At 42.3% G+C, this 21,824-nt stretch overlaps 1 protein-coding gene across 4 annotated transcripts in view; it reads right to left on the bottom strand.

Moving 5' to 3' along the window:
* lingo2 (leucine rich repeat and Ig domain containing 2) overlaps positions 1-21,824 on the bottom strand; it is a 732,996-nt gene that overhangs the window by 553,755 nt on the left and 157,417 nt on the right. For all 4 annotated transcript variants that reach the window (XM_068028956.1, XM_068028955.1, XM_068028958.1 and 1 more), the window contains exon 2: positions 3,896-4,008. The gene's annotated coding sequence lies outside the window, so the exon portion shown is untranslated. The remainder of the gene's footprint in view (positions 1-3,895; positions 4,009-21,824) is intronic.

Raw genomic sequence — 21,824 nt, forward strand, 5'->3', positions numbered from 1 at the left:
AGTGTTTTCTGATTTTATTTCAGATTTCCAGCATCTGCAGTATTTTGCTTTTGTATTCAAGTAGGAAACCTGTGTATCTTTACAATGTTTTACCTTATAAACCATGAATTCCATTTCCAGCAAGGTTGAAATGTTTCGACACTTCTCTAAATCATGTACGAATTGGAAGTTCAGTTTTCCTTCCTTGGACTGTTCTTCTGAAATGGCCAATATTTTGAAGAAGTGCAAGGAAGTTCGCCCTGGTGTTCTGGCCATTATTTATCTCTCCACCAACATCACGGAAGAAACAGATTATCTGCTTATCATCTCACTGCTGGTTGTGGGAGCGTACCGTGTGCAAATTGACTACAGTGACTATACCTCAAATGTATTTCATTGTTTGTAAAGCAGTTTGGGACACCCTGAGGTCATGAAAGGCACTATATAAATGCAAGTTCTAACTTTATCTTTTGATGTCACATAACTCCATCAATTCATTTGAAGCTGTATTCAATTTGTAGGATAGTCAATAGTTCTACATCTGGAATAACTCAGCATCATGTGGCCACATTTGCCACAGGTCTAAAATGCTCTGAGATAATGGCCTCATTATTAACCACCATCCCCTCCCCCCACCCCCAACCCACACATGTAATGGATGGGAAAGGATTGGTGGGGTTGGAGAGTTTAACATGGAGAACGTATCTACAACTCTCTGCGAATGCATCCATTGCGTTTTCTATGGCGGTGGATATCATGGCTCCTGAGTGTTCTGTCGTGAAAAGGCAGGGCACTTAATTAACATATTTAAATTGGGCTCCCAGAGTCCAACACGGAGCAAGATTTGAAATTGACTGTTGTTGCATGAGTTTCCAAGAAGTCAGGGAAGTTGGCAGTGAAAGGGAGGCAGCAGCAGCTGGCTCCACAAGGTAGCTTCCTTTATCAGCACTCCTGGTAGGTCAGGAGGAGCAGGACTGTTCTACACAGGCCTCTCAAGGAAGCCTTCGGCCGCCCTGCAGCCCTGATCACCAGCCTCCACCCCCACAAGACCTGCTGATTGTGGACTGCACCCCCTCCTGATTGCCAGGCCTCAGACCCTCCCTTCATTACAGGAGCCCAGCTGCAGCCTCATGCTGCTGGTGTTTACTCTCCTGCCTGCTGGTCAAGCTGTCGATTTTGCTGGCTATCAGGCGGGAAATGGAGCTTAAAAAATGTTCATGTGGTCCTGCTGGTAAGATTGTCAGGACCTGTGTCTCTCTGGCTTTGCTGGATTTATTTTCGGTTTCCCTTGTACCCTGTAAATATGGGTGCGTTTGTGTCACTCAAGACTAACCCATAATATAAGGCTTCTCCAATGGCTGAGCAAATTTATCCACTCAGCACGAGAGCCAATCAAATCAGGAAGGTTCAGGCTGAGTTCTGGTATATGCTTAGTCTCAGCAGGAAGGAAGATTACAATTGGCCTGAGTACCCTGTGCTGAGTCAGGGTGGCTCAGCATGGGTCAAGAAGGTGATAAATGGCCAAGGTGATAAATGACCACTCTTTATTTGCTATACACAATGGCCCTGATTGAAGTGTGAATGTTTGCAAGGGCAAGAACAGCTCTGGCTGTACCACCTTCTGTGCTGAATAGTTTATCTGAATTATGGGCATGAATTGCTAAAGATTCCCATTATTAGTTGGTGAATGACGTATGGGGCAACATTTTGCATTGCCCTACCATTGACCCGCTATTGTTTCTCAGGAGTGGCCTCATGATTCAAATCATCTATACAGACAAGTTCTAATTGAAGTTTCGATCCCTTAAAAAAATATGCAAGTCATTAGAAATATGAGAACAGGGACAAAATATGCAGGAACACATAGTTGCATTATCTGAAGTTCATCAAATTATAAAAAATAATAATATTCAAAGTCTAGGAAAACGGTTGAATCATTATTAGCTTGAGTTCAATGACAAGTATGGCTGCTGGATAGAATAATTACTGGTTTAGCAGAGGTAACTGACTATGTGTGGAGCAGACAGAAGGTCATTCGTATTTCCCTCTGAGATTAAAATTAATAGAATGATACCCTTGAATTTTCAAGTCCTTGGCATCTTCCTTGTGCATTTATCACTGAAGCTCAGAACAAAGTAACCAACGACATTTTGAGGATAAATCTCATTTAGACTTTTTCTCAGCTGGCAGTCATAGCAAAAACAAAGGATGTCCCAGCTCACTGGGTCCCAGTGTATTTTTTAGCAGGCATAACATGAAAAGAGACAGAGGCCTGTGGTGTAGGCAACACACTTGATTATGAGGGGATTGCCATATTACATGTCCATTTTGAAGTTAACCATTGCCAGAAGCTCAGTAGTCATCCTGCATATAATGTTGGGGGTCACACAGTAGTATATAATCTATACTCCAATAGCTTTCAACAACGCACAGCCTGATTTTATTGTCCACTTTTTTTGCCTTGAGTTCTAACTGCTTATAAGCTGATTCTGAACATATTACAGAGTGACAGTCATCTTAACAGTGGGAGAGCACAATTCCCCCCTGGATATTTTAATAAACAATACAACAACTTGCATTTATATTGCACATTGGATGCAGTAAAGCATCCCAAGGATTCACAGGAGCTTTATCAACCAAAACATGACACCAAGCCACGTAAGGCCAGATGACCAAAAGCTTGGTCAAAGAGGTAGGTTTTAGGGAGTGACTTAAAGGAGTAGAGAGAGGTAGAGAGGCAAAGAGATTTAGGGAGGGAATTCTGAGTTTAGGGCCATGAAAGCTGGAGGCACCACCACAAATGGTGTGGCGAAGGAAATTGGGGATGTACAAGAGGGCAGAATTGAAGTAACAGAGTTCTCAGAGGGTCGTTGGGTTAGGGGAGGTTACAGAGGTAGGGAGGGAGGTGAGGCCATGAAAGGATTTGAGCACAAGGATGAGAATGTTAAATTATCACAATCTATACGAATAAACAATTATATACTATAAATATTTTTTCTTGCAGTTACAATCTTTAACATTAGCTATGTATTTCATTCTGGATTATGATATTTGTTAACTAATGAGATTGGAGAGAATGCAAGCACTTTGAGAATGCAGCACATGCCCCAAAGATGGCCTTCATATCTTGTCTAATATAAATCAGACTTGATTAGACTCCCAAGGTATCCCCCTATGGGTCAGTGAGGTTGTCTTGTAATTAGCTGAGTCATACAGAGCATGAATGTCTCATGTTTAATTCCCCATTTTGTGCTCAGGTTAATGGAGGTTACTGTAGGAGCTTTATAATTAGTCTCAGTTATGGAGTGGAAAAAATTGACTAGGATATCCGTTCCTGCTTTCTATCCAATGATCTTTGATGAGCATGCACCCCGCTTTCTGTCCTCTCCCCTCATTCATAATTAAGTAAACAATCAATATTGTTACGACTCATACATCAATTTGGACAATTGACATTGTAGATTTGCATCTCAGCCTGAGTTAACTTCTTTAAGCAGGGGGGAGGGATGGAGATCAAATGAATGAGGAAATAAAGAATTCAAAGTTAATCATTCTAAAGAAGAACACAGTTTGTTGCAAGTCTGTGAAGGTACGTTGGTGTACTGCAGCCAATAACACTGACGGATGAAACTTTAAACCTCTCAGGTGGATGTAAAAGATCCCATGGTACGATTTGGAACTTTTCCCCAGTGTCCTGGCTAATATTTATCCATCAACCAACATCCCTAAAACAGATTATCTGGTCATTAACACATTGCTATTTGTGGGAGCTTGATATGTGCAAATTGGTTGCTGCATTTCCTACATTGAAACAGTGGATAAAATGAATGCAAAATAGTATTGCAAGTTGTAAGCCAGGTTAAACAATTTTGAGAATATAATACCAATGTTGGAGAACACATCAGTGTTCACATACCTCAAATCCTAGTCTATCGTTCTCCTTCCAGCAGCAAAAAAGAGTCACTTCCTTATCCCAGACGCGTCTTGTTTCACCTCACACTCTAGGTAGACTTCAGAGGGATTCACATTCTAGATAACAGAAGAAAATCTTTATAACTTTCACATGTGCAAGCTTTTTACAAAAATACATTTTCCCCCCACAATTTTGAGATGCTGGCAATACATACTCACTGTATCTGTAAAGAGAATGAAAGTAGTGTGATGGAAACCACACCTGCCAGATGGAAATATTGTAATTTTGACATATGGAACATTATTTGAACGCTTACTGGACATTGAACATAACTTGTTTTGAAAAGACCACAGAACAGTAGCTGAAAACATGGCTGCACATTTGCATTCTAAAAGACAGTTGCATGGAGAGACAATGGGAGTACTCCCTGATCCAATTAGCCAGATGGGTTTTGTCAATAGTGATGATTAAAAGACACTGAGGACCAGCATTTCCCACCCACCCCCACCAACACCCCACCACCACCCCCCACCCCACTGAATGTGTCCGGTAAGCTTGGAGGAATCCACAAACCTCACAGGAGAGGCTGTTTCAAACAGGGAGCTAGTCACATGATTAACCTGCTAGCCAACCTGGGGCTTTTTGAATTGTGCCTGACACAGAAAGAGACTGCAATTGAACTTCAAGAAAAGAGCGTCTCTCTCTCACACACACACAAAGTTCCAGGGACGCAAGGAAGTAACTTAAGCCTCAAGACAGAAGACCAGTAAAACAAGTTTGAACGTGTGCGCTGGACCCCAACGAGAACTGCAAGACTTAACTTCAATCAAAGACTTTACATCCAAGCCAAAACCAGTAACTGAACTCCATCTATTACTTCAAACATTTCCCCTTTAATTCTTTCTCCTCCTCTGTCTCTATTTGCTTAATGCATGCAATCTTTAGAAATGTCAGGAAGTTAACTGTTCTTAATTCCTAAATGAATTAGTGAATGCAAGCCAAATGATAAATTTGTTTAGATCTTGTTTTCTACTATAAATATGTAGAGAGGCAGCTAAAAGATTGGTCCAGACAGGAGTCAATTCTTGACCTTGGACTGTATTATAGCCACTTAAAACACATCAAAAGTACTTCATTGGCTGTAAAGCACTTTGGAACATCCTGAGGTAGTGAACAGTGCTATATAAATGCAAGCCTTTTTTTCTCTGTTACTTTTGAGCAACTGGTTTCCTTCCACTAGTTAGCAAGACTCAGTCGATATTTGATCATATGCTGAAGTTAAGGTAGGCCGCTTTCTGACTGTATTTAAGTCACAGTGAACTGAATTTCTGGCATGCTGGGGGAGTTGAGGTTGAGACAGGTCTGAAGGACAAAGGTCATAAACTGACCTCTCCTGTCATCCTGCCTTTGTCAAATCTCTGGTACAGTGTAGACGGAATCTATTAAGCTGCGCTTTTTTAACCGACACTGGAGAGTAAAATCATGGCTGTTTGCTCTTTTGTGGACTTTAGAAGTTTATTTATTTATTGATACAGCACTGATACAAATCCTTTGGCCCACCGAGTCTGTGCCGACCAACAACCACCCTTTATACTAATACTACATTATATTCCTACCACATCCCCACCTTCCCTCAATTCCCCTACCACCTACTTACACTAGGAGCAATTTACAACAGCCAATTTACCTATCAACCTGCAAGTCTTTGGCTGTGGGAGGAAACTGGAGCACCCGGTGGAAACCCATGCAGTCACAGGGAGAACTTGCAAACTCCACACAGACAGTACCCAGAATTGAACCCAGGTCGCTGGAGCTGTGAGGCTGCGGTGCTAACCACTGCATCACTGTGCCGTTCACATATGGATTGCCCCTTTTTCTTATGGTAGTTTTCATGCTGTGAATTAAGTGCCAGCATCATTTTCAGTCATGTCATGTGTTTTTTTTCCTTGATTGGTGTCCATTTATTTTATTAGAGACTAATAACTTATGTCTTGTTTGGGCAGCATGGTCCTTCAGAAAGCTGAAAGTTCCGGAGGGAGGATGGTTAGTTGGCCATTTTCAATGTCGCCACCTGAGCAGATCTCCCACACCTTGTAGAACCTGCCCAATTTTAATTCCAGTGATTTCAGTGGAACAGAGATCGGGCAAGTTGTACAACAGGTGGAGGCTCCAGTCCAGGTTATGGCCCAGGTGGTGAAGTTGAAGATGAACACTGTGGTGATTCCTCTGATGATGTTGAATATCATTAAGAGCAGGGCTGGCTCAGTCCTAACAAATTTCTGGGAGAAGTCCTGAAACAGGCACCTCATTTATATATATATATACTCTTCGGAGTTCCGAAGAAGGGTCACTGACCCGAAACGTTAACTCTGCTTCTCTTTCCACAGATGCTGCCAGACCTGCTGCGTGAATCCAGCATTTCTTGTTTTACCTCATTTATATATGCAAGGGACCAATGCTTGATTAAGGTGCCCTCTGGGAGCACTTGAATTTTGGCAAACTCCAGTATGGCATTGAATATATTTCGGGCACCTCGAGTGCAGGGAAACAGCAGCAGGAAATTTTTAATTTTTGTCCCGTTCTGTGTCCAAAGGAACAGGTGCAGCAGGGTCCAATTGTGACCCCTTAACATACAGTGTTGATATACAATGCATGTAATCACACAATAGAAATAAGTAAACCCATTTAATCGTAGCTAAGTAAAAAGTAGACACAAAGAAAACACTAAAAACAGAAAATTGATTCTCTACCCACACTCCTGAGGTGATGGTAGAGGACAGGCCTGTCAGGTGTAGGGAAAGCTGGAAATACATATATCCTCCTTTTCTAGGAAAATATTAAATGTGCTCCACTTAGTGAATAGCCTAGCCATACAACCCATGGACATTTTTGATCCCATCACTGATCTTAGCTGGTCTCTGTTGGGCAGTGGTAAGCATTGTCCAGGTCGCCCACAGTGCCCCTAAGGGGAAAACTGGATCAAGTTCAGCAGCTGGAACTTGACTGCTGAAAGCCCAGCTATGTGCGCAGTGGGAGGAGGAGGACCAGATTTGGCTGGGATTCCCCCACGATCAAATAGTCTACTGAGGATCAATATACAAACTTATATGAATAATGCTCTGCCCTGCACTTCAACTCTATCTAAACCCATTTGACTAAGTCTGGGGCTATTGGATATACACACCAAGGGGGAACCTGCCAGTATAATATAACATTACACAACACTCTACAAGACAATGGCTCAGATTTTGCAGTGGTAATGATGGCAAAACTGTCAGCGTTTGCCAACATTACTCCACTGAAAATGACAGCAACTTCTGGAGTCCCCACATGCACAGTTAAATGTGGAAATCCAGAAGTTGCTATCAATAAGTCACTGCTCCTCCAGTGGGTGTGCTGTAGAGGTTCCCATGGATTACAATCTCCATTGCTATCATAATTGGATGAAAACGTCCACTCTTACACTGTTAGATTGACTATAAAAACCCTTTAAAAAGTTACACCTTGTTGGACGAGGTGTGGCTGGATTTTTAGCAGCATACTAACTGCATAAAAACTGCTAAACACCCTACTAGCTCAAAAAGCGAGTTTTATTTTGTGGAATGGCAAATTTCTCCAGAAAGATCAAAAAAATCCACATTTAAAAAAAAAAGTTTCAAGTTTGTTTATCTTTATTTTAACTTCTACATTAAAGTAATCATCACTGTTTATTTCACTATCTGGAAATTTAAATTATAACTAAGGATATTGTGCTTTTAGCTTGCTGGTTTACTGTGTGTGATGCCTACAATGTGACTGGCTGCTTACCCACTTGCTGTCATCAGTGCTGTAACATGCTAAGACATCCCCTTAACTTGGCAGCTGATTTAAACTGTCCATGGGAAAGGGGATATCCACGCCACCAAGACAGCTAGATCTTTGTGGGCAGTTTTCTTCAAGGTCAGTGGTGAGCACCGTTGCTTTGTCACTGACCACAAAATCCAGACCAATAGAAAACAACACAATATAACATGGTTTCGGATTTGCCATGATCGTGTTGACTTGTGGCAATTATATCCCTTCTACTTTCCTTCCGCACAAGGTTTTTCACTGCAACATTCAATTGTGTAGCTTCCTTTTTTGGGCACTACAAGTGGTCTTAGAAGCACAAAAGGGCACCCATGGTGCATGTGCACATTTCTGGGACAAGTTGTACCAGATGCCATATCAGTGACAGTGTTAATGCACTCAGTGAGCGTCCACCAGAAGTATAGAGAGTAGGCAGCTCGTGACGTCAGTTAGTATCCAACATTGATTTGATATCAGCCCTGCCATTTTGGAGCTCAATGCTCCAGCTAATGCCCTCTCTTAATCATACATGGCTAAGCATGTGTTCAGAAGCAGGAAGGTCCTCCCCTTGGGCCCACTAGTGTTAGTTAAAAGGAATCCCCAATTACTTTCAGGTCAGTTACTATTGATTTCTACTGGCTGTTCATATGTTTGTACAAGTGTTGGGTGTTGAAGGACTTAGTCCTGATTTTAAGGCTTCTGTACAAACCATTTGCTCCCAGATATGGATGCACAAGTAGTCATTCCCCTTGGAATACAGCATGATAGGGAGAATGAACAGTGGCAAAGCAGAGTAGAACAAGCTGCTGAAAGAGGGAGGAGGGAGAGAAGAGCTCTCAGCAGGAGGCCATATCCATCCAGGACGTTCAGGGAGCAATTCTCTCATGTGACCCTGAGCAAGGAACATTGCATGTCAGATGTTTGTGCTTCACTAAGCACATCACTGAAATCTGCCACAACTGCAACCTCAAACCAGGGCAAGGACCACATTGCCAGTGACTGTGAAGGCAACTGTGATCATTGACTTCCATGTGTCTGGCTAATTCCAGGCTGGAGCTGGGAGTATTGACATCATCTTGCAATTTGCCATCATTGTTGAGTAGTAATGAGACGGATCCTCTCTATTCAAGGATAGCTGACTATATTTCATTCTCTCTTGCCAAAGAGGAGCAGGTAGACTGAGCATGCAGCTCCTTAAGGATTGCAGCCTCCCCAACGGTGCAGGGTTCCACTGTCCACAGGCACGTTGTTTTTCAGGTGCTGCACGTCAACCCTGAGATGTTCTGCAACCAAAAGGCAGTCTGCAGTCCCATCTGCATTTAAGCCACCACGACAAACCAGAGGGTGGCTACTGGGTGACAAGAGCTATCTTCTGACGACATGGCTGATGACTCTGGTGTGCAACTCACCTGCAGGTGCGCAGCATGCATACAATGAAAGACAAGTTGCCACATAAAATGTGCTAGAGCAGAACAGTGGACTACTGGAACAACACTTCCACTGCCTGGATCACACTGGAGGAGTCCTAAAGTACTTGGCAGAGTGGATGCCTTAATTTGTCGTGGTCTGATGGATGATGCATAACCTCACCGTCATGAGGTGACAGCCCTTGCCACCAGTTATATGGGGAGCAGCTGAGGAGCAGGAGAAGGAGGAGAAAGAGGAAGTGAGGAGACAACCTGGAGAGCCTCTTTCTGGCTGCGCTGTGAATAACTTATCTGATACTAGTAAATGTAACCCCAATTCTCATTCAGCAACAGTCCCACATCTTACCTTTCCTCTATCAATTACCATCATGTCATCTTCTTGGGTTGCATTTATTCATTGTGGCCAACATAAAACGAACATTCCAGACCAAATTTATAAGTCAGACCATGCTATCTTGCAACAACAGTCAACGAATTAACCTTATGCATTCCCTTAGTACATGTCTTCCATGTGCCTTTGCTCTTCTAGTCCTCCTGCATAGTACTACCCCAGTGGCTGCAGCATGGGTAGTGGAAGGCTGCTGACTTTCGGTGGGGGAGACTGCAGATGGCCTTGCACGACGACCTCGGGCAGCTCTGGCCCAAGAGGCCCGGCTTCAGACTTCAGCATCACAGTGCGGGCTTCAGCAGTCTGGGCTTGGTTGGCTGACAGACAACAGCAAGGACACTGGCAGTTCTGGGAGGTTGCATGCTGTCATTGTTGGAGACGGTGCTTCAGCAATCCTAGCAATGTGTTGGAGGACAAGTTGCTGGACTGAGGTGGTTAGATCCTCTCTTGTTGGAGATGGTCATCACCTGGCACTTGTAAGGTTTGAAAGTTATTTGCCCCACTTATCAGCCCAAGACTTAATGTTGCACAGGTCTTGCTGTACGTGGGCACAGACTGCTTCAGTATCTGAGGAGTTGTCAATAGTGCTGAACACTGTGCAATCATCAGCAAGCATCCCCACTTCTGACGTTATGATGGAGAGAAGGCCATTAATGAAGCAGTTGAAGATGGTTGGGCCAAGGACACAACCCTGAGGAAGTCCTGCAGTGATGTCCTGGGGCTGAGATGATGGTGATTGACCTCCAATAACCACAATGGGCTTCATTTTAAGAATCCGCCACTGAAGTCGGGTTCATTTGCTTGGCCATGATGCCCACTCCCCACGATGACATGGACGGGGCATGCGAGCTGCCGCAGGCAACGGCGTCCAGCTACAATGCACCGGTGCCATTTTTAAAGGGCTTACAGCCCTCAATGCACATTTGAAATTTAAAGGGACAGGTAAGTTTAAGTTTCCTAAAACTAAACAAAATAAATGCATAATGCACTCTCCCCACCTCCCCCCACTATGGTAAATCACAACATTCCTGCCCTTTTCCCTCCCAGAATACAGATATTCAAACTTTGACCTCCCCCCACCCCCCAAAGTTCAGCACCTTTGCCCTTTACCCCTTCCCATCACCCCCCCGACCAATCCACAGCATTTTAACCCCGCTCCCTGCCTCCCACAGAGAAAAAAAAATCCTCCTCTCCCATCCTCACAGATGTTGTTCCACGTTTCCCCGAAAGCGCAGCATTATCAGCCGCCCGAATGAAGATCGGTGCTGTGATTAAGGAGGCGACGGGACCCGCATTAAATCAGGTATCTAAATTAGTTTGCATATTTAAATGGGGGTCTCATCGCCGGGCGGCAGGGCGGTTGCTACAAGGCCTCGCCGCCACCAAGATTGGCACGGGGCCTGTTGCCGTCGGGGTCGGTGGCGGGCCTCCGCAGCACCGATCTTTAGTGCCCCCTCCGCCCACCATCATTCCCAACGGCAGAGGGGCTTTAAAATCCAGCCCAATATCTTCCTTTGTGTAAGGCATGACTCCAATGAGAGTTTTCCCTCAATTCCCAATGACTTCAATTTTGCTTGGGCTGCTTTATGCCATAATCGGTCAAAGGCTGCCTTGATGTCAAGGCCAGTCAGTCGCACCTCATCTCTGGAATTCAGTTGTCAATGTTTGGACCAAGGCTGTAATGAGGTCTGGTGCTGAGTGACCCTGGCAGAACCCAAACTGAGCATTTGTGAACAGGTTATTGCCGCTTGACAGCACTGTCAATGACATCTTCCATTAATTTGCTGATGATTGAGACCAGACTGACAGGGCGGTAATTAGTCAGATTGGATTTGTCCTGCTTTTTGTGGATAGGACATACCTAGACAACCTTTCACATTGTTGCATAGATGCCAGTGTTGTAGCTGTAGTGGGACAGGTTGGTTGGAGGCACTGCTAGGTCTGCAGCACAAGTCTTCAGTACTACAGTCAGGGTGTTGTTGGGGCCCATAGCCTTTGCTGTACCCAATGTGTTCAACCACCTCTTATCAAGCTACCAAGAAGTGCAGTCTGGCTTTAACTAAGGAAGGCTAGTTTTAAGTGATGCCAGCCTTGGGCCTCTTGCTGAGGCAGACAGCCGCTCAACAGCACATTCAGTGATGGGCTGCATGCCACAATAGAAACATAGGATCAGGAGTAGGCCATTCAGCCCATCGAGCCTGCTCTACCATTCAATACGATCATGGCTGATCGTCCACTTCAATGCCTTTTTCCCACACTATCCTCATATCCCCTTATGTCATTTGTATTTAAAAATCTGTCAATCTTTGCTTTAAACATACTCAATGACTGAGCTTCCACAGCCCTCTGGGGTAGAGAATTCTGAAGATTCACAACCCTCTGAGTAAAGAAATTTCTTCTCATCTGTGTCCTAAGTAGCTTCCCCCTTGTTTTGAAATTTTGTCCCCTAGTTCTAGACTCCCCAGCCAGGGGGAACATCTTACCTGCATCTACCCTGTCTATTCCTTTAAGTATTTTGTAGGTTTCAATGAAATCACCTCTTATTCTTCGAAACTCTAGAGTATACAGTTTCCCCAATCTGTCTTCATAGCACAGTCCTGCCATCCGGGAACAAGTCTGGTGAACCTTTGTTGCACTCCCTCTATGACAATAATATTCCTTCCTAAGGTAAGGAGACCAAAACTGCATGCATTACTCCAGGTGCTGTCTAACCAAGGTTCTATACAATTGAAGCAAGACTTCACTACTCCTGTACTCAAATCCTCTTGCGATAAAGGCTAACATGCCATTAGACTTCTTAATTACTTGCTGCACCTGCTTGTTAGCTTTCAGTGACTTATTGACAAGGACACACATGTCCCTTTGTACATCTACACTGTCTAATCTCTTACCATTTAAGAAATACTCTTCACATCTATTCCTCCTACCAAAGTGGATAACCTCACATTTTTCCACATTATATTCCATCTGCCATGTTCTTGCCCACTCACTAAATCTGTCCAAATCCCCTTGAAGCCGCTTTGCTTTAAAATTAGCAATAAGTTTGCCGGCTGCCTGCATTAATTTCAACGGACATGAGTTAATCACGCATTGCGATCCTAGTGTCCAATTTTGTGGCCAATCCCATTTTGTCCCCATATAGGCATCAATAATTATTGTGTTACAATTGAGCAGGAGGGGAAGGTCAAGACTAGAGTCAGGACTTTTTTTGATCAGAACATGCATCTCGCAGAATTCCTTTCCGAAGGTAAAGGTTAAATTAAAATATATATATGCAAGTTCTATTGGGAAACGTTTTAACTAATATAATCCTGTCTGTCTGTATAAATGGGTCTTATTATTGACATATCAATGAATGAACATTCCCTTTATTGTTATCCTTCTATTTGAGCATCAGTTGGAATATTCAGTGTTATTCATCTCTGAAGATTTCTTCATTGGTTAGCAAAGGGTTATTAAAGATAAAGGGGCCAAAAATTAACTTCGGAATTGCGATGCGGGATTAACCCATGCCCGATGCTTCTGATTCAGGCGTTATGCGAACTTTGTGCTGCCCGTTAAATAGCATGATTAAAATGTCCAGCCAGCATTAACTGTGCTGTTGAATGGCTGTATTTTTCAGTGGGGGCCCCAAAATTGTGACAGGCTAACACCTCTTAAAGCCAGCCTGCACCTTTAAAAGGGAAATTCATTGTGGCTGGAGCAAGTGGTGGACATCATTGTGGATCTCATTCTAATATGGAAAAAGAGATAATGATGGCACAACATGAGAGAGAGAGTGGGCTCCCAGATTTTCCAATGCTGCACTGCAGGCCTTGGTTGAGGAGATGCAGAGGAGGAGAGATTTACTGTATCCACATGGAGCCAGGAGATCCTCCAGACAAACGCTCCGAAGGTAATGGGTGCAGAGAGCTGTGGCAGTCAATGCCAGCAGTCTAACCTCAAGGACTTGGATGGATTGCCGCAAGTAGTTCAGTGACCTGACATGAAAGGTCAGTGACCTCACACCAGTGACTTCATCATCAAATACCATTTTCCACCTGCTGCACCATGAGCCTCACTCAGAGATTTTTGGTAGGTGAGTGATGGAGGTGTGCACTATCAATCACGACTCATACTTTACATTACTAGCTGCACCACACCATCACACACTTAGCACTGCTACAAGCTTCACACGCAGGGATGGCAAAGTGCCAATGGTAAAAGATTTTGAGGTTCATGGCTGGTAATTTGAGGGATGAGAAATCTCCCATTGGCCACTTCTTTGTGAGCAGGAACACTTTTTTTTAAGGGGTTCCTTTTCTTTTTTTTTTAAAGCCTGCTGGAAAACCACGAAGCTGTCCAAAGTTCAGACACCACTGTTCCCTCTCTGAGAGAGAGAGACAGAAAGAGGGGGATAGAGACAGAAAAGAGAGGGAGACAGGAGGGAGAGAGAGCAAGCAAGATCACACCTGAGATTGTCATCACTACAAGAAGTGTATGGCTTGACTACTTGTGCAAGGAAAAGAAATGGCAGGTATCCCACTAAATCAGTGTCCAACACAGTGACGAGAAAGTAAGTCAATAAGTTAGTCTTCTCATTTAAAGTTTCTTCACAAAAATGCACATTTGTTGTTGTTTTGATTCATAGTGAGAAAGTTTTTAATGCCTTAATCTTTCTGAAATTGTCTCACCAGGCCTCTATGCAAGACAAAAATTGTACTGTGCCACCCCCCCCCCCCACCCCCCTCACATGCGAAAAAGTTGAACACTCCTGCTCTAAGACTTTAACCTTGGGCCGAAATTTATGTTTTCAGTGGTGGACATAAACAATGGCAGTCCACCTGCACGGACCACACATCGTGGAGCCACCGCGATATTAAATGCGGCAGCTAATTTCAATGGGTGAACTGCCCGCCCCGATAATGTGGAGGAGTGGGCAGTCCATCCCTGGCAATGGCGTCAGCTGCCTTTGCGAGTCCTACATTTCAATTCAAATATTTAAAGCTGGATTGCTTTTAAGAAATTAAACAATTTGATCTTGACCCTCTCCCACCCACCCTCAATAACCACTGAATTAATTCCTTGCCCTCAACCCCCAAAATACTTACTTTGTGCACTGTAACCCTTCCCACCAACCCCCACACCAGCAAGATGAGTTTGAACCTGCTCCCCGTCCCCCTGCACTAAAAAAACTTACCTGCTCTCCCCTCCACATCAGTGTTCTCCCTCGGAACCCCGGATGAGGATCCGAAGGCACGGGAATGCTGGCCACCAGCACCGATATTGCTCAGGGATGGGCGGCGGGAGCGCGACGGTAATTAATTCATTTATTTAAATTATTTTATATATTTAAATTTGGCTCCCATTGCCAAACAGCAGGGGTGGGGGAAGCCGACACGAAGCCTTGCTGCTGCCAGCAATATCAGGCCAGGCCTTTTTTCGCACCCCCTCCCACCGCCACGACCCCTGACATTATTTGGGGTGTGGGGGAGGGGGGTGGGGGGGGGGAGATGGTGTGTAAAATCTGTCCCCTAATGTTTTAAAGTAGCCTAGCAGCTTAAAGGCTTGTGTTATGTAAACTCATTTTAAAATGGCAAAACTTACTTCGGGAATGCTTTAATTTCTGAGTTCTGGAAAGCATTACTTTCACTTGGGGCACAAACTCAGCAACTTGTTGAAAGTTGTTGGAATTTTACTACTGTATAATATTGCCAATAATGCATCGCTGCAGTGGAAACCTTTCCTTTATTGGACATTTCTAGGGCTGTTTAATGGGCTAATATTTTTCTTTGGGGCTTATTTCCTCTACGACAATTCAGCCCTTGCAGGGAATGGTCAGGTCAGTACATTACTTTCATTAGTAATTGTTTCATTTTGTCAACTTTGGTCATTTAAGCAGTTTGTGAATAAGGGCACAAAATACTTGGAAACCAAGTAGCTATCTTGATATATTAAATATTTTATATTTTCATTGTACTTACTTGGTACAAAGAACAAAGAGATTTCAGTTCTTTTAGAACGATCCACAAGCCCTTTATACACAATTGTAATATTTCCTTATTTGATTTGTTATAAAATTTTGTTTGGTAATGCACCTGTGAAATGCCTTGGGCCATTTCACTATGTTAAAGGGGCTATATAGATGTAATTTTTTGTTGTACCTTATAGTGCATACTGGGTAGAGTTATCTTCCCACTGATGGAACTATCTTCGAGTTGTGTTGCATAAATTTCAATATGCCATTGCATTATGCCTTTTAAAATTGAAATATTTAAATGAATAGACTAGCTGGAGTTGAGTAGCAGTCTCGGATAAAAAAGATTGAGGTGGGAAGCAATTGATAAGTATCTGAACCAAGAAATAATATTTCAATCTGTGCCCATCACAATGTCTCCAATACTGGTGCAATTATTGAATTTAATAATAATTAGTACCACCAAGGTATGAGCCCTTTTTTAAAATAGCACTGTCAAAACTACCATTTCATGATCTGCTTATCATAATGATGAATCCTCTGAATGCACTTGTTTCCTGAAATGGTTGATCTCAAAATAGATTCCATTATGCTATTGAGGAAACCATTCTAGACTCCTATTTGGGGCCCATTGTTTGTGGGGAGTGCTACACCTGTGTAGGGGCCCCAAAAACCCCACTGCCTTGTGGGCGTCTCGGGAGAGACCAAGGCTAAGGGAGTAAACCCTAACAGAAAATCCGGAGCGGAACCCCGTAGGCGGTCATGTGTCACCTTTGGCATGTTTCCGGCAGTTCCTGCAGCCATACTGGTGCCAAACGTCGTGTCCTGCACTCCTTTGGACCCCACCAGAAAGGCCGAGAGGGGGGTTTTGACGACTGGGCAACTCTCAACCTCCATAAATTTGCCCAGGCATGCGCCATGGAGAGGTCACTCCACTGACCACCTCCAGGCGCGTATCCATTGTCTCTCGAGATAAGGAGGCCCAAAAGAAAAGAAAGAATAAATGTCTCAATTTTGCTGCTATTCATTTGCAATCACATTGTTTCAGAACATATATTGAGGACAAAACAGGCACGAAATTCCAATGAATCACCAGAAGTCAGCACTGTAAATTCCTCATGAATACAACAGTACAGTGTAATGGAGTTGAGTGATAATGGCAAAAACAGGCTGCTGCTGACCCATAGACAATAGTTAGTAAATACAATGAAACAGATAGATTTAATAAACCTTAAACTATGATGAACTGTCCACGATTCCTTAACAACATCTATGTTGCATTTGCAAATTTTAAAAACTGCCAGGGAAGAAATGGTAAAAATGTATTATGTACCAATGACCATGTTAGAAACAGTCATTAACTGATTTTTTTTTTTTTTGCTGCGAATTGGATAAAAGGACAAGCTTTACAAGCAAGTCAAAGATCAGTAACTGCAATGTGCATCATTTATTATTCACTTTGAGGGCAGATATCCTGAGTGGCCAATGTCATTTGAAAGTTCACTGTATCATATAATTCCATCATGTTAAAAGTACACCTTTGCTAACAGGTAAGAGATTTGGATTGGACGTAAATTGGTAAGCATGAAGTACAATCTTACAGATAGTGGCTAAGCACTTTGTAACTGACTAATACATGCAATGAAAACCACTCAATCTTTTGCAGAAAAGCTTTTTTTTAAAAAAATGATCTTGTCAGAGCTGAATCGGAATCGACAGTAATAGACTGAGATAAATTCAATTATGTCTATAACAGAATCGCTTTATTAGAGGAACTGAAGGTGCTCTTTTTTGAAATTGTGTTTATCTAATTTTGTCACTAGCTTTGGTGAGCAAATGACATTTTGTCCATGAGAGATGCTGTTGTTTCTGTATTTTAGAATTCAGGACCTAGTTTAACAGCTTGCCAAAATGAATGAACTAGTCTTGGCTATCCACTGTTAATCTCTCAGTCCCTTCCTGTCGCACTCTGCTTTTCTGTTTTATGTGACTCTTCTGAAGTACTATATACTCCATCCTATAATATTCTCCTGATTTGGAGATCACTGGCATTTTGTTGGCTGCCCTGTCTTCAGATACATATTACAAGCAGGTGGAGCAATTGCACAAACATTGACCATCACGGGTTAAAGTGAGAGAAATGGTCCATCTTCCCCTATTGCTGATTTTTCTGCTGCCTCACCTCAATGACCACAATAACAATCCTCTCCTTGAGTGTCATGGTTTATTGGATGAATTTGCACTCCTGACACAGTGTGAATTCACAGAGGTCATCTGATAAGGTCCATCTACCACCCCGTGACACGGTGCAGCTAGCTCTATTCTGTCAACAAAAGTAATTTGCATTGGCATTGCATATTAGTTTGCTTGCTAGTTAGCTAATACAGTAGTGCTGCTTTAAGTACAAGTATAAATCATTTAAGTTAAGTATTGGCTATGCCTCAAGATTACATCTCACAGCATTTTGGTTATTGGTTAGGGTTCGATTCTGGATACTGCCTGTGCGGAGTTTGCAAGTTCTCCCTGTGACCACGTGGGTTTTCGCTGGGTGCTCCGGTTTCCTCCCCCAGCCAAAGACTTGCAGGTGATAGGTAAATTGGCTGTTGTAAATTGCCCCTCGTGTAGGTAGGTGGTAGGGAATATGGGATTACTGGAGGGTTAGTATAAATGGGTGGTTGTTGGTCGGCACAGACTCGATGGGCCGAAGGGCCTGTTTCAGTGCTGTATCTCTAAATAAAAATAAATAAAATAAAATTTCACTTAATGATGCATTGCTTGTGTGCGCATTTTTTATAGAGATGCATTAATAACAGAAGGCCCAAGGTATGGAGACTGGATCTTTTACTTGCTGCATTCACCATACCATTGGTTAGAACCTCTTTGGAGTATGTATTTAACTTGCACTTGGCACTTGCAAATGGACAGGATGTGATAATCTCAGAACATTAAGTATCACTGAATATTACAATTCCTCTTTGCAATCTTGCTGGAACAAAACTTTGATGTCAATTCAAATTTTCTGTTTTATTTCTTCATAAGTTGTAGGTCAACATTTATTGCCCATCTCTTGTTGCCATTGAGAAGGCGGTGCTAAACCGCCTTCTTGAACTGCTGCAGTCTTGCACCCAGTTGCCTTCCAACCAATAGTTTGAAAGCATAAAACATGGTAACACGAGTTAACAGAGACACTGAAACACTTTAGGTAATGTGTAATTATTCAGAAGAATGCATCTCCCTTAAGTACGATGAAGAATGGGCAGTTTGCTGGTTAATTCTTATTGTGCTACCAAATACTTCTGCTAAAAATTACCATTTATTTTTTAATGTGCTTGCAGAAATAAAGTATAAACCCTATGAGCTGATGTCATTTGTTCGCTGAACATAGTTTCTTTTTTTACACATTCAAAATCATGGTTGGAACGTAAAATTTCTGCCACAGATTGTTATTTTGTTTCTGCGGTTTGTAATCTAAACGTCTATCCTCCTTTTTCTAGTTTGAAGACTGCAAATTATAAATGGCATTTATATAGTCATGACCTCAGGACATTCCAAAGCATGTTACAAGAAATTAAGTAATTATTTTTTGATGTGTAGTCACTGTTGTAACATAAAGCATGTGGCAGTCAATTTGCATATAGCAAGGTCCCACAAACAGCAATGTGGTTATGGCAATATAATTTGTTTTAGTATTGTTAGTCGATTGATAAATATTGATCAGGGCATCAAGGAGAACTCCCTTCTCTTTGTTGGAAGACTGTTGTGGGAGCTTTTACGCCTACCTGAGAGGGTAGACAGGGGTCTTGGTTTAACGTCTCAACCAATAGACAACACCTTTTTCAATGCAGTGCTCCCTCTCTGAAGCACTGGGGTGTCAGCCAGGATTATGCAATTGAATCTCCAGATTTGGACTTGAACCCACAACCTTCTGATGCAAGTGACAGGTGTGTTACCAACTGAACTGCCATCCTATTCCATGTAGGACATAATCCTGCCATGCAAGCAGAGTCAGTAGTTATTTGGATTCACATCAGCAATATTGCGTTTCTTGCACTGACTTATTCTTTTATCAATGATGCAATCAGCTTCACTCTGAGGAGAATTAGCGATGTTCTAGATAACTTCAGTGCAAATGATTATCTTTGAAATTACCTGTCTGCAATGCCATACATCTTAATGTATCTGAATTGCTGATGCAATAAGTGCAGCACAACAGGGAGGAAAAAACATGTTCCTTCGCCTATAAATACTTTTATTCAATCTCATTATGTAACATCTTATTGCTTTAATTGTGATTTACAGCTGACATAAAATTAGCTCAACATTGAGGAAATGAGATATTACAAATGGAGTTCCACAGGGATCTGTGTTGGTGCCTCAACTATTCACGATATTTATTAATGACATAGATAATGGTTTAGAAAGCCACGTATCCAAATTTACTGATGACACAGATAGGCAGCATTGTAAGCAGTGTAGATGGAAGCATAACATTACAAAGAGATATTAATAGATTAAGTGAATGGGCTAAACTGGCAAATGGATTTCAATGTCGACAAATGTGTGATTGTTTACTTTGGACCTAAAAAAGATAGATGGGATCTAAATGGTGAAATGCTTGTAACAGTGGAGGTTCATAGAGACTTAGGGGTCCGTATACATAGATCATTAAAATGTCATGAACAAGTACAGAAAATAATCAAAAAGACTAATGGAATACTGGCCGTTATATCTGGAGGATGAGAGTATTGGCTAAATTACTTACTCCTTTTCCTATGTTCAAATGAACATAATATTCAGTAACTTGGTAATTCGAGTTTTCCTGTACTCTTGCACATCCCTGATTTTACAAAGTTCCTTAAAAACTACCTCCTCGATCACCTAATATTTCCTTATGTGGTTCGGGTCAAATTTTGTCGGAAAAAGCACTTTGGGATGTTTTACTGTGCTTAAAGCGCTATATGAATGCTACTTGTTATTGTTGTTGTGTATGTCGAAGGTAAACTTAAGATTTGCTACTGTTGTGATGAAAAGATAAATTTTCATTAAAAATATAGACTTAATGGAGTAAAATATGGGTTGAAGCAGACATTTTCTAAATAACTTGCACTGCTCACTGTGGATTGTGGAAATTTCTAGATGTAACCTTGTGATGATGGATCTCTGAAGTGTCCTATTAAAGTCTAAAAGCAAGAACCCAATTAAGCAGCACAATAATAGTTGCAGAGCCTCCACATTGACTCTGCATTCTCCTCCAAACAAAACCTGCCAAAAACTGTTAATGAACAAGAGAAAGCCATGAGTTAACCATGGCAAACAATCATGCAGTAGATGTAATATAATGGAAAATAGGAATAAATAGATCATTCTCAGGTTGGCAGGCTGTGACTAGTGGGGTACCACAAGGATCAGTGCTTGGGCCCCAGCTTTTCACAACCTATGTCAATGACTTGGATATGGGGGCTAAAAGTAATATTTCCAAGTTTGCTGATGATACAAAACAAGGTGGGATTGTGAGTTGTGAGGAGCATGCAAATAGACTTCAAGGGAATTTAGACAGGCTATCTGAGTGGGCAAGGACATGGCAGATGGAATATAATGTGGAAAAATGTGCAGTTACCCACTTCAGTAGGAAAAACTGAAATGAAGAGTATTTCTTAAATGGAGAGAGATTGGGAAGTGTTGATGTCGATAGGGACCTGGGTGTCCTTGTTCATAAATCACTGAAAGCCAACATGTAGGTGCAGCAAGCAATTAAGAAGGCAAATAGTATGTTGGCTTTATTGCAAGAGGATTTGAGTACAGGAGTAAATAAGTCTTGCTGCAATTGTCTCGAGCCTTGGTGAGACTGCATCTGGAGTATTGTGTACAGTTTTGGTCTTCTTAGCCAAGGAAGGTATACTTGCCATAGAGGGAGTGCAACAAAGGTTCACCAGACTAATCACTGGGATGCTGGGATTGTCTTATGAGGAAAAATTCCCTGTATTCTCTAGAGTTTAGAAGAATGAGATATGATCTCATTGAAGCACACAAAATTCTTACAGGGCTTGACAAGGTTATTGCAGGAAAGATGATTTATCTGGCTGGGATCGAGAACCAGGGGCCTCAGTCACAGAATAAGAGGTAGGCCATCTAGGTCTGAGATGAGGAGGAATTTTTCCCTCAAAGGGTGATGAATCTTTCGAATTCTGTACCCCAGAGGGCAGTGGAGGCTCAGTCATTGAGCAGATTCAAGACAGAGATCGACAGATTTCTAGATATTAAAGATATCAAGAGATATGGGGATGGTGCAGGAAAATGGCATTGAGCTAGATCACCCATGATCTAGTTGAATGG

The sequence above is a fragment of the Heterodontus francisci genome, chromosome 4 (assembly GCF_036365525.1).
Source record: "Heterodontus francisci isolate sHetFra1 chromosome 4, sHetFra1.hap1, whole genome shotgun sequence".
NCBI classification, from domain to species: Eukaryota; Metazoa; Chordata; class Chondrichthyes; order Heterodontiformes; family Heterodontidae; genus Heterodontus; species Heterodontus francisci.